We start from the raw sequence: 17,047 nt of genomic DNA, 5'->3' as shown, positions 1-17,047 counted from the left end.
CTAATGCATTATTTTATAATATTACTCATTGGTCATTTAGAAAATATTGATTCACTGAATTAAACAGATATTCCAAATTAAAAAGAAAAGTATCTAGGTGATTCTATTGCAGCCAGGTTGAGAACCACTCCATTATACAACACGGTCTCCATACTTAAGTTCATTACCCAGGGTCAGTGGCTAGTAGGTGATAGAGCTGAGTTTTTGTTTTTGTTTTTTTCTGTATGCTGTGTGGTGGGATCACATTTCATTCTTTTTCCATGTGAGTATCCCGTTATTACAACATCATTTGTTGAATTTTTGTTTGTTTGTTCTTTCTTTGCTTGTTTGTTTTTTTGGGAAGTGCATCAGCAGGGAATCGAACCCAAGTCTCCTGAATGGCAGGTGAGAATTCTACCACTGAACTAACCATATACCACCCTGGACCTGAGTTTTTAATTCAAGTATCTCTGGGTCCAGAGTGGGGTTCAATTATCACCATCACCTTAACCACCAGTTCCTCCATTTTCACCTCCAATACCACTCTTTGAAAGAGTTTTACAACCTACGAAGTATGTTCAAAGGTATAGACAAATAAAGGTTCTCCAACCAGGATATCTTATATTGTTGCTTTCAAGAAATTTCTTCAGGACTTTCTAAATAATCTGTCTTCTTCTTTTTTTTAAGATTTGGTCTCTGGGAAGTATTCCATGAATAATGGCAAAAGAGCCACTTTTCCTATGCACTAATTGAAGTGATTCTTCAGGGCAAACAAAATTCTTTTCATGTAAAATTTTAACTGACTCCAATTTCAGTGCCTTGGGAATTCATCCTAATGTTCGGCTCTGGATTTCTGACACTGGGCAGGGAGCCCGGGCCTCAGGCCTGCCCTGGGTCACCTCCCAGCTGCCCCTGGGGCAAGAAGCCAATCACATGGCAGCATTACCCTGTGGCTTAGCTTCAGGACACGGAGCCTGGGTACCCAGCCTGACTGAAAGCAGCTCACGTGACTGCAACTCTATTTAGCAAACGACTTGCAGGAGTCATCTCCTGTCATATTGTAGCACTTTCTGACACTTTTTGGAGAAGATAGGGCTAATTTCCATTTGTTAGTTTATCTAGAAACAGAGATCAGTTGCTCTCAAGGTTTAATTCACAGCCACAAAAGTTGTCTGTTGATAAAACCATCACTTAGGAGGGAAATGTCCATTGTTTCCATTTGTAGCAAAGATTGCAACAGCTACTATTATTTCCTTTTCAAAAAGAGAATCCTAGAGACCAGCTATCTTGGTTCAGAAGTAAGAGTGCTGTTCAGGGTTCAAATTTGGTCTTCTCATTTACCAGCAGGAGTGAGAAGATAATTTAATCTCAAGCCTTTGTTTCCTCACATATAAAATAAGGATTGGACCTGTTAAATGAACTCTAAATCTCAGTCCTAAAATGTTATTAAATGCATGGATCTATATTCGTAGTTTTTCTACTTTGATGAAACCACTTGAAATCCATCCTCTTGCTAGAGAAAATCTGAAATTCTAAAAATATCCGAGGTTGCCATTAAACACGGAACTTGAGAACAAGGAATCGTAGAGTTTTAGCTGTAAGGGGCCATTTAGATATTTTAGCTATCTAAACTAATTACCTAAACGTCTTTGTTTTCTCTTTCTCTCTCTTCTTGCTCTCTTTTCTTTGTTCAGCAAATACCTACTGAGTCCCTGGTGTGCACCAGGCACTGAGCTACATGCTGGGCACCAAGCCTGGGTCCTTAGCCTTAGAGGATTTCCAATACAGCACACAACAGACAGGCATGCCGGTGATTAAAATGCCATAGGGTACAATGACAGATAGTCTCGGTGGGACGGAGTGGGGTGGCAGTTAGGGATAGCTGCCGGGGTGGGGAGGAGGGTGGCGGAGAAATGACATCTAATCTGAGGCCTGCGGAGGGGACAGAAAAGCAGCACGTGACTCCGCATATCACACAGGGAACTCTGGAGCAGGGAGGACGGCCCAGCTGGCCACTGGCAGAGCTCATGGTGGACCTTGAGCTCAAGCTCCAGGCCCGACCTCTAGGATCACACTCTGGAGTGAATGTCGGTGATATGAATTAATAGTGTTTCTTTGTTTTTCACAGGGGAAACATCACAGTTCCTGTCTTTGCTACCACCAACTTAATCAAGATGTAAGCTCTTCCTTAGGCTCTAGTTTAAGTTCTCTTCTGCCCGGCTCCAGTGTCTTCACCAGTAACCCCTTAGCACAGCACAGCCGCAGGCCTGTCTTCCCGGAGTCAGTCCCACCACTCTAGGGCTGAGGATCTTTAAGGTGTTCAGTGGTGTGGATGGATTAACACCAGTCTGGCTCTGACTGTTTAGGAGACAAGTCTTCAGTGAGGATTGCTCAGGTGTAGGAGGACATGATTGTCTTCAAATATTTGAAGGGTAGTAGGAGGGATTAGATTTATTTTGGGTGCACTGAAAGGGAAGAAAAGAACCAAATGGATGCATAGGTTACGGGTAGGTATATTTTCCCTAAATAAAAAGAACTTGAGGCTGGCTGTGTTAGTAAGTGTGCCGGTTTGAATCTGTGGTGAACCCCAGAAAAGCCACGTCCTTTAATCTACATTCAATATTGCTGGCTGGAAGCTTTTTGATTGTTCCTATGGAGACTGGACTCACCCAATTGTGGGTATTAACCTTTAATAAGAGGGAGATGTGACTTCACCCATTCCGGGTGAGTCTGAAATCCTGTAAAAGAGGAAGCATTTTGGAGAGTCAGAGCCTACAAAACAATGAGAACCACGAAAGCCCACACAGCCAGAGACCTTTGGAAATGAAAGAAAACACCCCCAGGGGAGCTTCATGAAACAAGAAGCCTGGAGAGAAAGCTAGCAGATATTGCCATCGCCATGTGTCTCTCCAGTTGAGAGAGAAACCCTGAACGTCATCAGCCTTCTTGAACCAAGTTATCTTTCCCTGGATGCTTTAGATTGGACATTTTGATAGCCTTGCTTTAATTTGGACATGTCATGGCCTTAGAACTGTAAATGTGCAACTTAATAAACTTCCATTTTTAAAAGCCATTCCATTTCTGGTATATTGCATTCTGGCAGCTAGCAAACTAGAACAGTAAATAACAAGGAGCCCTATACCCAAAGCATTTAAAACAAGGGTGGAATGACCACATCACTGGGGTGTTACAAGGGGGTTTCATGCCTCTACTAAGATTTGGATTAAAGAGGCCCTATCCAACCTCTCCAGCTCAAAGTTTCTGTGACTACATTATTCACAGTCGGCCCAGAGCCTTGAAGTCTAATTGTTCTAGCTTCTTGTCTATTCCTTAGGATGTATTTAGTCTTAGGTCTAGGTAATTAGCATTTTAAAAAACATCATTTTTACATTTCTAAGCAAAGATATTCTCATTGGGTATTGTATATTTAAGAAGGCAATTTGGTGGGGTTTTTTTTCCACAAACTATATTAATATATTTACTGGTAGGTAGTGAAGCTGCTGTACTTGTTTGAGACAATGGACTTCTGGCATGTGTGTATGTGTACACAATACACCCACATATCTAATCTAGTGTGTGTACACTGCCCAATTTTAGGTATACTTTGTGTGCACACTTATATGCTGTTAATTCAATGATCCATCCTTTCACACACACACAATTAGTAAATTCTTCCTTTCTTTCCTTTCTCCTTTGTTTATTGCAGAAACCGGGAACCTGAGCTGTTGAAGTTTTTGTTCCATTAGCCTAAGATTATGGTGAGAGAGAAGGGACAGTACAGTCCGTGAAACTGAAGATATTACTGGCAGTTCTGGCAGTTGCAATTTAGATTTTGTTAATCCCGAATTATTTTCAGAGAACAGTGGTAAAAGAAGATTCATAACATTGGGTTTTTTGTTTTGTTTTTTAGAGCAGAGTACTCTGTTGCCAACATAACATATAATTTGCTTTTACCTGTTTTCCATGATAGATGCACATAATGCATTATAAATCAAATATATTAAATAATGCTTTATTTTAAATTAGTATTTGGATAACATATTACCTGAAGCCTAAAATCTGTATGTTTTAAAACAACATAATAGCCTTTTTTTAGAAGAAGAAAAAGATTGCAAATTCATTTTCTAAGTGTGCAAACTCGAACATTAAAAGGAATAGCAAAAAGAGCTAGCTGGCTCTTCCCTAAAAGTCCTGGAACATAAAGTCCTTTAATATATTGTCATGGAATTTGTATTGCACTAGCTCCCATGTTCTACCTGAGAGAGAAGCTTATGTTCAACTACACATTAAAAATAAGAGAGAGGGCCACGGTGGCTCAGCAGGCAAGAATGCTTGCCTGCCATGCCAGAGGACCCGGGTTCGATTTCTGGTGCCTGCCTGTGGAAAAAAAAAAAAAAAAAAGAGGGAGACGAAAAAGCCCTCCGCAGCTGCTGGTAATGACACTGCTGGGCACCGAGAGGAATGCCGGGAAGGTCCGGTCTGGTGTGAGCTCTGTGCGGGAAGGTACGGACGCCGCACAGGGGAGATGAACGCTGTGCATAGGACGGAGTCACTGCTCTCAAGGTAATCCTGGGGAGGCCTCCCCTTCAAGAGTCATAATAGCCGAGCTGTGCATGTAAACGTAAAATGATAGCTTTATATACTATAAAGCTCTACTACGCTATGGCTTTATGTACCTACGGGTAGCGTGGCACATTGAAAAAGAGCATGGCCAAACAGCTGAACCTGAGAAAGGAGGCAACAGCAAGCAGTTACATATTGGCAGATAGCCTTGGTTTTTTATGAGATAAAAATGCTTTCACTAATACTCATTTTTAGCCATAAGGAATGGTAAAAGCAAAAGGATGGCAGGCAGAATCCCCTGAAACCCTTGCAAGGAGAGTCAGAGGGGACCCAAGGTGGGGTGCAGGGCAGAAGATGGCAGTGGGCTGTTTTGAAAAGAAGAAAGGAACCAGGGACAACTGGGAGCAGGGAATGGGACAAAGTTGGCAAAGCACGGGAGCAGATGACATGGGAAGATGCCACAGCTGCTTGCTGCAGCTGCTCTAATAGTCTCCTCTGCTTCAGAATAGGGGCAAATGTCTTTAGAAATGAAAGGCAAGGGGAGATAAGAAAAATGCATCTTCCATTTCTAACCAACTGAAATATAATCTTCACAAACTCATCCTGTTCTCATGAGGTGGTTATTTTGTAGGATTCAAATGCAGGCAAAATACTAACAAGCAAACCCTATGCTCTTCTTAGCTCTGAGTACGACTGGGTATTCCCAAATTACTGAGAGCATGTTGTATTTCTAAGGCAATGTCTAAGGACCTACTTGTATGCAGAAACTAGAACATTAGAAATGGTAGCAATTTAGTAATATGATAGCTTATGGCCTTGCAGAGCTGTTTCTGAATTCATAAAATACTTTGTCACGCGTAACCTTAATTTTTCTGTGCTTTAGGCCATTATTTATTGTCTTAAACTTAATACAAATAAATGTAGTTGATCCCTCCACTCTGCGATGATTTCCAAGAACTCTGAACCCTACTGAACTCTGTACTTTGCTAATGATTGGCCCTGGTCGACTTGAAATCCTACCCTGAGGAAATAAATACATGGTTAGGGAGAGGAAGGGGGGGGCAGCCCACCCCCCTCAGCCTCTTTGTTTTCTTCAGGGTCCGAAGGCATCTTAAACAGCAGAGTTTTCACATCCTTAACAGCAGAGAACATTTATGATCAGAAAAAGCTGCTTTTCAAAAATGTCAGGGACTGGAAGAAATTACAGAATGAAATAAAGAGAGTTAATAAAAACTGCATAGTTACTAAGCTGTTCTACAGATTAAAAATAAAATAAAACAGACTCATAAAGAGTGATTTGTCCAGTTGCAAAGCAGAGCCAGAATTCAAATAAACATGAGACTCCAAAGTTTCTTTTCACTAACCCCAGACAACATGGGGGTCTCAGAACTCTATAGGGCCCTTCCCGTTTAAAGGTTACAAAATGAGAAGAGAGGAGGCCTATGTCATCAATTCAAAAAATGTAAGCCATTTCCTAAGCTGTGCACCTTCCCAGTGCAGGGGCTGTCTTCTCCAACTCCAGGCAGGTACTTAGAGCCAATTAAACCTGTTCTAAGGCTCAGGAGAGACCTGAGTCTAACAGTTGAATGATCTCCCAGCTGAATTAGGCATGAGACAACTGTGAGAAGAAAATCAGGAAAGGGCAGCCGCCCACAGAGTGTGTTGTTACAGTCTGAAAAGGCTTAAGGATAACAACCATGTAACCGAGTACAAAGCGCTTAGTTCTGTTGAGATATGTTCTTACAAGCATGTCTAGAGAATTGAGATAATTTCACTGAGCAGTTCAACTAACAGGGTAATAATGTTGACCTCTAGTACAAAGCTGCATTCATAATCTGACTCCATTCTTATCTAATCCTAAATTATCTTCTATTACTCCCCAAAATTTGTCTATTCCAGAAGTATGTCTCTTTACTGTTCCCGCACACCTCCTTCATTCCTGCCTTCATGCCCAGCTGTCGCTGAATGATCTAAAATGCCTTCAATTCTCCCTGCTTAGCAAATCCTACATCTTTCAAGGCCCATCTCAAAACGCACCTTTTCTGTCAAGGTTGACTTCATAACTCCAGTCATTAGCGGCCTCTAAAACCCTGACCCGCCCCAACAGTCAGTGTCTTCACTCTATATTTTCACATTGGCTATGATCACGTTTGACTGTGGAACTCTCATTATCTCATATTTGCAAATCTAATCCTGTTTCTCCCGGCTCATTCTCTGCAACCCGCAAAGTGTAAACATCCTAAAAGCGGAGAATGTTGACATACTAAAACGACTGGCAAAGAGAGGGCGCTATCTCAGAGTTTTCTAACCCTAAATCTATTCTTTTTTTTTCACTGTGGTTTAAACTAGATGTGAACTGAAGAATGCTGTCCTTTGAGACCCAACTAAGTTGGCTCAAATCCCATTCATTTTTTTTTAAGTGTTCAGCATTCTTTATTTGGTATCAAAGTGCCTTTTGTTAATTAAAGGCAAATTTTCAGATACAGGGAATTTTTATTAGATTGATAGAATTTAAGACCAAAAAAGATGAAGTATACTTAGCTACCTTATTTTCCATACCTACCTTTAAAAAGGCTGATGATGGGTGGGCCACGGTGGCTCAGGAGGCAGTTCTCACCTGCCATGCCAAAGGACCTGGGTCCGATTCCCGGTTCCTGCCCATGTTAAAAAAAAAAAAAAAAAAAAAAAAAAGGCTAATGAACACCATTTGAAACCCAGGTGAGTCTTGTTCTGTTCTATGAGACAGTGAAGGGATTTCCCTAGTATTCAAATATCTTCATAAAACCAATTATATAAATCCGAATATAAAACCAACCTCCTAGAGGCTGTGAGTTGGCATTCACCATCCTTGTGAAAAGTTGAACATCATTAATTCAGCTTAACCTCAAGTCCAATCATAACAGTGATAGCACTGGCTGAATCAGAATTACTATCAAAATTCAAAAAAGCTTGATCACATTCATTTAAGTATAAGCCAATCTTATTTAACTCAGGATTGTCCAACAAAAACATCCTATCAACCATTCATGATCTGAATTCTGTTGAATGAGAATCACTTTAAATATGGTACATGTAAAAAAGTCACAAGATATTCTGTTTTATAATAAATAATGCAGTGGCCAACTATTACTCAGCAGTTTTTTTTCGATAACCTATCAATTTGTCCTTTTAGCCTTCTTCTTAAGCCAGCAAAGATCATTTTTATTCCAGGGATGTGCTTCTTGGGATTCTCCAGTTACTCCATCAGTGTTTCTTCTTTCCAAGTGATATTTTGTTCTTGTTGGCTTCTGTCTAAGAGACTCCATGGGCCAGACCTATCTTCCACCCAAGCAGACGATGCAGATTTGGCCTAGTTTTGTGCTTGCCTCCCTTTCCTATGGTGTGGCATGGGCACCTTTCTGAACAAATTGCTTTTTCCCCTTCTCAACATCACCTATTTTGAATTCGCTCCCTCATTGCACATGACATAGGGGTCCCCACTTGGAAGCTGGATGTCTCGCTCTCTTAAGTCCCAATTCCTTTGTGTCATGGGGAGCATTACATTCCCTCCTAACAATTTGGGGATTCTGAGAAGGGGTGAGGGTGGCTTATGATTTCTTTTCCTAGCCTCCCAGGCTCCCAGTTCTTGCTTTTGCAGATTTAGTTCATTGGCTGGAAGGAGCATATTGCTGTTCTGCTCCAACATCTCCCAAACATGGAACTCAGCACCTTTTCTGCTTCCCTACCCCCAAAACCACACATATACAGGCATCTATGTGAATACAGATTTTGCTAAATATATGGAGGAAGGAAAGGGCTCATGCCACAGTAGCTAAAATGACTAAAACTACACATTAATCATCTCTATACAGCCATTGAAAACTTTTCCCTCATTACCTCCTACACAGCTTCCAGCTTCTTGTCCTTTGCTCAATCTCTTCTCTCATTCCTAATAAATTTCCTCCCCTTCTCTAAGCTCCTTATTTTAGCCTCCTTCCAAAGTTTTACTCCCTTCACTTCATTAGGTGGGACATAGCCTACCAGACTCTAGGCCTAACTTCTTTTTTCTTTTTTTCCTTCTTACATGGGCAGGCACCGGGAATCGAACCCAGGTCCTCTGGCATGGCAGGCGAGCATTCTTGCCTGCTGAGCCAACCATGGCCTGCCCTTTAGGCATAACTTCTTTAATCAAATACTCAGTAAAAAGCCCAGCTAAACAGTGGGCCATTCGCTTATTATCAGCTTTTAATTTTATTTATTTATAGGTAACCCCTCAGGAAATTATTATCCATTCATGTTCTTTGGTTCTCTTCTTTCCATTGTAAGTAGTGATATTTATCACTATTTACTAGTACTTCCATCAAAGAATGGGGAGAAGATGACAAGAGAGAAAAACTGAACTTGATCCTGCTTTCCCTTAATTCTTAAATGTACTCAGTTTCTCCCTTATTTGAAATTGTGATGTAATCTACAGTTGATGTGTATATTTAATAGGAAATTATTTCCTTTTATTTCAAAGAGCTGTTATTAAATAAATGTATGAATTATCTTTTAGAATCTAGGAAATGTAGTTAGGCTCTCAAAAAGATCAATGAGGAAGGTAGAATTAAATTAAATTAGGCTTTTACATATCTGTTCATTTATTAGGATTACTGTTTTCTCGGACCTTCACATAGACAGCATTCAATCAGAGACTTTTACAAAGGGTAAGTGTTAGTTATAACTTTTCCCTAAAACTAGGCATTATCAAGAATTCGGTAAAGAAGTTAAAGAGTAATATTAATTATTTAAGGAGGGATTTCTTAACAAATGAAGATCCATAAACCATTCAAAATGTCTGAAAAATGAATGAGATCAGAGACACTTTTTCTTATTTTTTCTTCATGTTTTGAAAGATTTGTTAGTCAAATAAAAAGTACTAGTTAAATAATATTCTGTCTCTTTAAAAAAAAATCATTCAAAGACATGTATAACACCTGCTGGTGAGTGGCATTAATTGTCAGTTATTTATGTCTTGGATAAACTTTAAAGATGGAGAAATGTAAATTCTGCATGTGCCTCTTTTCTGGCTTTTCATAAGCGGGGATTACTCCTGCTTCAACTCACCACCATTTTACTAAACCTTCTGAAACATGTCCTAGGTCCTCAGATATTAATATTTCATCCTTGATACTAATTGTTTTTAAAGTTTTAGGAACTTTTGATTGGTTTGTATTAACCAACCCTTTATTTATGGAGATGTTGGAAATTTGCTTAGACGTTTCTTTGCCATTTTCTATGTAACTCCGTTGTATTACTTGAGCCATAACAAAGGAATAAAAGGTGCTTCTTTAGTTCTCATTTATGAAGGCCTAGAAACTGCTCCACATACACAGACTTTTCAAGTTAATTGTAATTTTACCTCAAACGACAGTGTTTTCTGTTTCTTTGGTTCAAAATGAATGTTTCTTCTTTCTGAGAAGGACAGTATCATATAGTGAATAAGAGCACAGACCCTGGAGCCAAACTGGGATTTGGTTTCAAATCCCATCCTACTACTCATTAACTAGCTATCTGACCTTGAACAAACTACTTAACCTGTTAGTAACAAATGGGGATAAGAATAATACTTAGCTCATATGGCAGGTATGAGAATTAAATAAATGTATAAAGTGCTTAGAAGAGTGTCTTCCATACATATTTGGCATCACATGGTTTATGCCAGACATACATTAAAATTAAATATAGTAAAAAAAAATTAACAATGGTTTGTTATTATATTTGTCTCCAAAGAGGTTTTGATTTGGGGGAGGCTGGAATACTGCTGGTTAAGAGTATTGGGCTCTCAGGTGGGCCACGGTGGCTCAGCAGGCAGAGTTCTCGCCTGCCATGCCAGAGGTCCTGGGTTCAATTCCCCGTGCCTGCCCATGTTAAAAAAAAAAAAAAAAAAAAAAAAAGAGTATTGGGCTCCAATCCTGGCTTGGCCACTTTCTAGCTATGTGTTTTTAGGAAATGAAGCCTAAAGATGCATAAAAGTATTGTATAAACTCCAGGATTTCATGTGTGTATTAGAACTAAATGAGATAGTGTGTAGTTCAATGCCTGGCACATAATAAATGTTCAGTTAATAAAGTTCTATTTGTCCATTGTTTTTCCATCTATTGGTTGATTGATCAATCTAAATGTCTTCTAGATTGGGAGGTGGTGGGGATTAACATTTCAGCACCTATTATTTTCTGCCTGTTTTTTTTCCAAATAAGGAAACTGAGGCCCACAGAAATTAAGTGATTTCACCAAGGTTATATATAAATAGTAATTTCTGGAGCTGAGATTCACAGGCAGGTGGGTCTGTCTGACTCCAAAACCCATTCTCTTTCTGTGATGCCACATTACCTTCCCCATTAATTTTCTACAACCTGCATGTTCTAGTATAGGTTCTAGGATGCTGTCCACAGTACCCATGTAATACATCCTTCCTAATATGTATACGTGTTTTATGAGTAAGGGGCTACATGGGCCAGGATATTAGGAATTAAATATCATTTTTCAAAGAATTTTCCCACATATGAAAGAAAAGCAAAAAGGAAAAAAAACAAAATAAAACAAAATCCCAACTTTAGGAAGAAGTAATTCTAGCTTTGGTTAACTCTTTAGTTCTGTAATGAAGATGGCCATGATACACTGGCCTTATAAGAACATGACATACGTGGTTTATACTCTCATATGCAGTGTCCTGATCTGAACCAACAAACTACAACTTCTACAGGATTATAACTTGTGCTAGCTATTGGACAAACCCCAATGTCTAATTTTAGCACAAAACTTGCTCCCGCAGTATTTAGTCCTAGTTAAATAAGCAAACTATGTTCTCAATTGCTAAATGATAGCTCTCTGTTTCATTTTGAAACCTTTCCATACACCCAAGTCAGGAATCACAGTACAGTTACCTGTGGACTTATTTTAAGATACCCCAAGAAGGCATTTTTCCACTTAGTTTCTTTAAAAATACAAGGAAGCAAACAAAATACAAGAAAGCAGTCATTTCTTGAATCATTTATTTTTTTACTAAATTATCTCCCCCAAAATTATTTAATTCTTTCATGTGAGCAGCTAATTCACATATTTTGTTCTTGTTTAAAACAGAGACGCTCTTAAAGAGAATGGTACCATATAATACCATAGTTTTTAAATGTCTCGATGAAAACAGCCCTGTACACATTCTTGCACTTCAGTTAAAAACAGAAGACCAAAGCTGAGCATAGGGACTACCTTTTCTAAATAGAGCTAAAATGTTTAGTGTGAACCACTTTGCGCTAGGAAGGTGTCTTGTTACTTCACTACCTATGACAGGAACTTGGTTTGGGTGATATTTAAATATGAAATGTGAAAGCCAGTATGTTCAAAAACTCTTTAATCTAGTAAAAACATTTAAGTGTTTACTATAAATGACAATATAAGTCTGTAAACCACTGGAATGGAAGATTATTGTCAATGGAATGGAAGAGCAAAAGATTGAAAAATGTTTTAAAATCTTCAATTCTAAAAGAATATAGATAGAGCATACTTTGAGGAAAACAAATAAGGCAGTGGAGAGGCTTTTTCTGCTACCTTTGCCCAAATTCATGGTTAGTAACTCCCTGGTAGGGCTCCAGAGTTATTACAAAATGTCTGAAAATCCACATGCTCTCCAAAAACATGCTAAGAGCTGCATAAAAAGGGAGTTCTTATTTTCGAAGCGGCAACCACTGTCATAGACCCCTTTGATTTTCCCCCTTCACGTCTCTTCAGGAATGAGGAATACGAGCAAGGTGAGTAGCTAGAAAGAGGTGTTGGGATGGTAAAGCACTATCTGTGCTTTTTTTGATTTTCATCAACCAGAAGATGTAAGATAGAGTAGAAGCTGGGTGGTATCTCTCCCTTGTTCTTTTGTAACCCGAGTACTGAGTACAGCCCCTTCAGAGAAAGAATGGCAACTGCGGTGAGGAAAATGACTCTATTTCATCTGAATTTCTGTGATTTGGGCTCCTTTAAAATGACTGGAGGTGGGGTGGCGAGTGGGAGGGCTGCTGAATAAGTCATTTTTTGTTAAATTATATTATTTTCCAAACTAAGAAAATGGAGAATTGAAAAAGAATCCGTAATTTCCAATCAAGGTGGTACAGTGAATCCATGCCTCAACTCACTTTGTCTACACAATGAAAGGCCATTGCTGGGCTCAAAAAGCAAGATAAATAAATCTCTATGGACCAGAAACGGCAGAAATGCAAGACAATGAGCTAGGCTAAAGCCACAGCCTTGGTCTTGAAGCAGCTAGTGGCAGCTGGAAATTCAGCTTTTGCAGAACATGTGGCTAAAATACTCTCCCCAAGCTGCGGGCCAAAGCCAGTCTCATTACTGGATATCAGGAGCTGGGACAGAACTAAGGTGAACAACCATCCTGGTTTGTGAAGGACTCTCCCTGTTTTAACACTGAAAATTCATAGTCCTAGAAAAACCCTCAATCCTGCAAGCAGCGATAGTTTTACCTGACTCTTCCCAGCCCCATAAAAAGACTGAATAAAGCTTCTGCTGATGTACGGCCTGGGGCTGTGGATTTATGGGAAGTTATGGGACCATGAAGGCACAGGGAAAAGAAAAACATTGCTACAGCAACCGAGCTAAGATACCAGCTGTTCATATTCTCAATTTCATTGTGGAGCAGGAGCCCCTTAAAACCATTTTAAGATGTAGTTCTGGTTGCTCAGATGTGGCCTCAGTCTCCCTTAAACCCAGCTCTGCAAGTGAAATCATTGCCCTCCCCACTACATGGGACATGACACCCAGGGGTGAAAGTCTCCCTGTCTGCATGGGAGATGACTCCCGGGATGAATCCAGACCTGGCACCATGGGATCAACAATTCCATCCTGACCAAAAGGGGGAAAAGAAGTGTAATTAATAAAGTACCAGCAGTAAAGAGAGCTCAAATAGAGTTGGGAGGCTGCTCTGGAGGTTGCTTCTATACAAGGTTCAGGTAGACCTTGCTACCTATCATAACCTGCCAACCCCCAACCAGAACCATCCCAGCCATCCTAAAGAACACCTAGGGCAATATATAAGATTCCACAAGGGTTCTAGGTACTAGAGTAACTTTCCAGAAACCTATAACCTCCAGATAGGTCCCTGATCCAATAAGCCCTGAAACCTAGCTCAGCCTCTCCAGAACATCAGATAGTTCCATCTCCCTATCCCATATTAGTAACAGACCCTTCCAATATAAAAAATTTAGAATTACCATAGCCCAAACAACCCTAAAGAGAGGTATGGAAAGATCAAAGCTGATGGTGGAGTTATACAGAGAAGATAGGACTTAAAAATGAATACAAATCCTGAATCATTAAATTGATATCTCTTTTAGTCTCCAGTATTTTAGAGCAGCTATAACTAAAAACCTAAAATTGTGAAATTGTAACCCATGTTAAAGTCCGAAATATGTTCTGCAACTAATTGTGGTGTTGTGCATTGAAATTTATAGCTTTTTATGATATTTTTCACAAAAAAGGAAGGAAAAAAAGTCAATTGTGATGATAAAAAAATGATTAAGCCCTCTAGCCTCCTATATTCTGGAGCAGCTAAAAGGAAAAATATGAGAGGATCATATCGTAGCCCATGACAAACTCTGGAATCTGTCCTGTAACTACTTGTTGAAGAGTGCTTTGAAACTATTGCTTTTCTATTTCTTTGCTTTATATATATGCTATACTATACAATTTAAAAAGCTTTAAAAAAGAATAAAGAAAGAGATCTAGTTCTGGACTGGAGTATGGGATGGGAATAAGTGGAGATGGAAATATCCATCAACTTGGAGAATGGATTAGGGAAGGATTGCAACACTGGCATCGGAGGATATAACTGGCCCTGGCATTGTGAGACATTAGTTCCAAGGATGAGTGTGCTGGCTTGAAAGGATATATGCCCCCTAAGAAAAGCCATGTTTTAATATAAATCCCATTTCATAAAGGTAGAATAATCTCTATTCAAGACTGTATGTTTGAAACTGTAATGAGATCATCTCCCTGGATGATGTGATTTAGTCAAGAGTGGTTGTTAAATTGGATTAGGTGACAACATGTCTCCACCTGTTTGGGTGGGTCTTGATTGGTTTACTGGAGTCCTATAAAAGAGGAAACATTTTGGAGAAAGAGATTCAGAGAGAGCAGAATGATGTAGCCATGAGATGCAGAGAGTCCACGAGCCAGCAACCTTTGGAGATGAAGAAGGAAAACACCTCCCGGGGAGCTTCATGAAACAGGAAGCCAGGAGATTAAGCTAGCAGATGATGCTGTATATGCCATGTGCCCTTCCAGATGGGAGAGGAACCCTGACTGTGTTCACCATGTGACTTCTCATTTGAGAGAGAAACGCTGAACTTCATCGGCCTTCTTGAACCAAGGTATCTTTCCCTGGATGCCTTTGATTGAACATTTCTATAGACTTGTTTTAATTGGGAAATTTTCTTGGCCTTAGAACTGTAAACTAGCAACTCATTAAATTCCCCCTTTTAAAAGCCACTCCGTTTCTGGTATGCTGCATTCTGGCAGCTAGCAAACTAGAACAATGAGCCTGGCCATGGCATCATGGATTAATTGACCAAAAGGGGGTAAAGAAATCGAGTTTCAACAGCTAAGAGATTTTAAATCGAGTCAAGAGGACATTCTGGAGGTTATTCTTATGCAAGTTTCAGCCAGATATTGCAAACTGCCAGAATATGGCAACCCCCAACCAACCGTGTTCCTGGAAACCCTGAAAGATATCCTGTTCTCTATAAAGTTTTACTTATTAAGTTTGTTTTTCAGAGTTGAAACCTTCAGACTGTTCCAATGCCAGAGAGGCTCCGAAACAGAGATACTGGATTCTCTAAGAATAACAACTGGTTTAATCTCTTTGCCTCTTAATGACAACACCCCTTTGCAGCCTTGAAGCAGTTAGAGTTGTCACCCAGTTATCCCTCAAGATTGAGAGAGGGAAGAGTTGTAACTGAGAAATTAAGATTTAAGGGATGATTTTGATTACTGAATCATTTACATTTTGCCTTCTGGGATATTGGAGCAGATAGGTGTGCTGGTTTGAAAGGACTTATGTCCCCTAGAAAAGCCATGTCTTAATCTAAATCTCATTTCATAAAGGCAGAATAATCCTTATTCAATACTGTATGCTTGAAACTGTAATCAGATTATCTCCCTGGAGATGTGATTTAATCAAGAGTGGTTGTTAAACTGGATTAGGTGATGACTTGTCTCCACCCATTTGGGTGGGCCTTGATAAATTTCTTGAGTCCTGTAAAAGAGGAAACATTTTGGAGAATGAGGAGATTCAGAGAGAACAGAGCAGAACGACATAGCCATGAGAAGCAGAGTCCACGAGCCAGTGACCTTTGGAGATGAAGAAGGAAAATGCCTCCCGGGGAACTTCATGAAACAGGAAGCCAGGAGAAGAAGCTAGTAGATGATGCCATGTTTGCCATGTGCCCTTCCAGATGAGAAAGGAACCCTGACCATGTTCACCATGTGCTTTTCCAGATGAGAGAGAAACTCTGACTGTGTTCACCATGTGCCCTTCCACTTGGGAGAGAAACCCTGAACTTCATCGGTCTTATTGAACCAAGGTCTCTTTCCCTGGATGCCTTAGATTAGACATTTCTATAGACTCGTTTTAATTGGGACATTTTCTCGGCCTTGGAGCTGTAAAATAGCAACTTATTAAATTCCCCCTTTTTAAAAAGCCATTCTGTTTCTGGTGTATTTCATTCTGGCAGCTAGCAAACTAGAACAGGGGAATACCTGAAATCCCCAAACTATAATCCAGCTGTCCTGATATCTGAAATAATTGTAAAAACCCTTATCTTGTGCCTTTGTGACTGTAAAAGCCCTTTATATGGTCATTTTCTCATAGGGAAAAGGCCCTATCACTAATGTAGAAATGTGAAGTCAGCCATGAACTAGCCTCAGCCCCAGACATTCATAAATCACATTGGCTAGATTCTGCTACTGAAAGATAACTTGTCTCCCTTCCTTTCAGCTTAAACCTTTAGTACTGAAAGTGATGGCTCTGCTGCCCCTCCTTTCAGCTTATGTTATCCTATTGAAATGATAATAATAACACTTTGTCTCCTTTTCTGCTTTGAACTTGCTATTTGAAATGACCTCATCTCCTCTTGCTAAAATCCTTAAAAACCTTGAACCCTCTAAACTCAGGGACATAGATTTTGGGCCACTAGGTAATTTGCTCTCCTACTACGCTCATAGTAATAAACCCTTTCTCTCTTTGGGGGAAAAAAAAAGATGGCAACAAAAATAATTCCCATTCAAAGTGATTGGTGCAAATCAAAGTTCCAAAGTATATAAAGAAGTTAATGCTAAAAAACACAATTGGGCAATGATAGTGACTGGTGTTACACTAGTTCTCTTGCTATTAAAAAATGATAAAATAGATGTAATAATGAAAGAGCCATTTTCAGCAGTTGGAGAACAGGCAGTGAAGGGTTGCAATCTCTGAGAAAAAGAAAATAAA

General features: G+C 39.6%; 1 long non-coding RNA gene across 1 annotated transcript in view; it reads right to left on the bottom strand.

The window, feature by feature from the left end:
- The window catches only part of LOC143685074 (uncharacterized), a 99,025-nt gene that overhangs the window by 35,769 nt on the left and 46,209 nt on the right, over positions 1-17,047 (bottom strand). The window contains exon 2 of the long non-coding RNA XR_013176359.1: positions 7,106-7,196. This is a non-coding gene — a long non-coding RNA (uncharacterized LOC143685074). The remainder of the gene's footprint in view (positions 1-7,105; positions 7,197-17,047) is intronic.

Source organism: Tamandua tetradactyla, chromosome 5 (genome assembly GCF_023851605.1).
Source record: "Tamandua tetradactyla isolate mTamTet1 chromosome 5, mTamTet1.pri, whole genome shotgun sequence".
Classification (NCBI taxonomy): Eukaryota; Metazoa; Chordata; class Mammalia; order Pilosa; family Myrmecophagidae; genus Tamandua; species Tamandua tetradactyla.
This window is presented reverse-complemented; position numbering and strand designations above follow the sequence as displayed.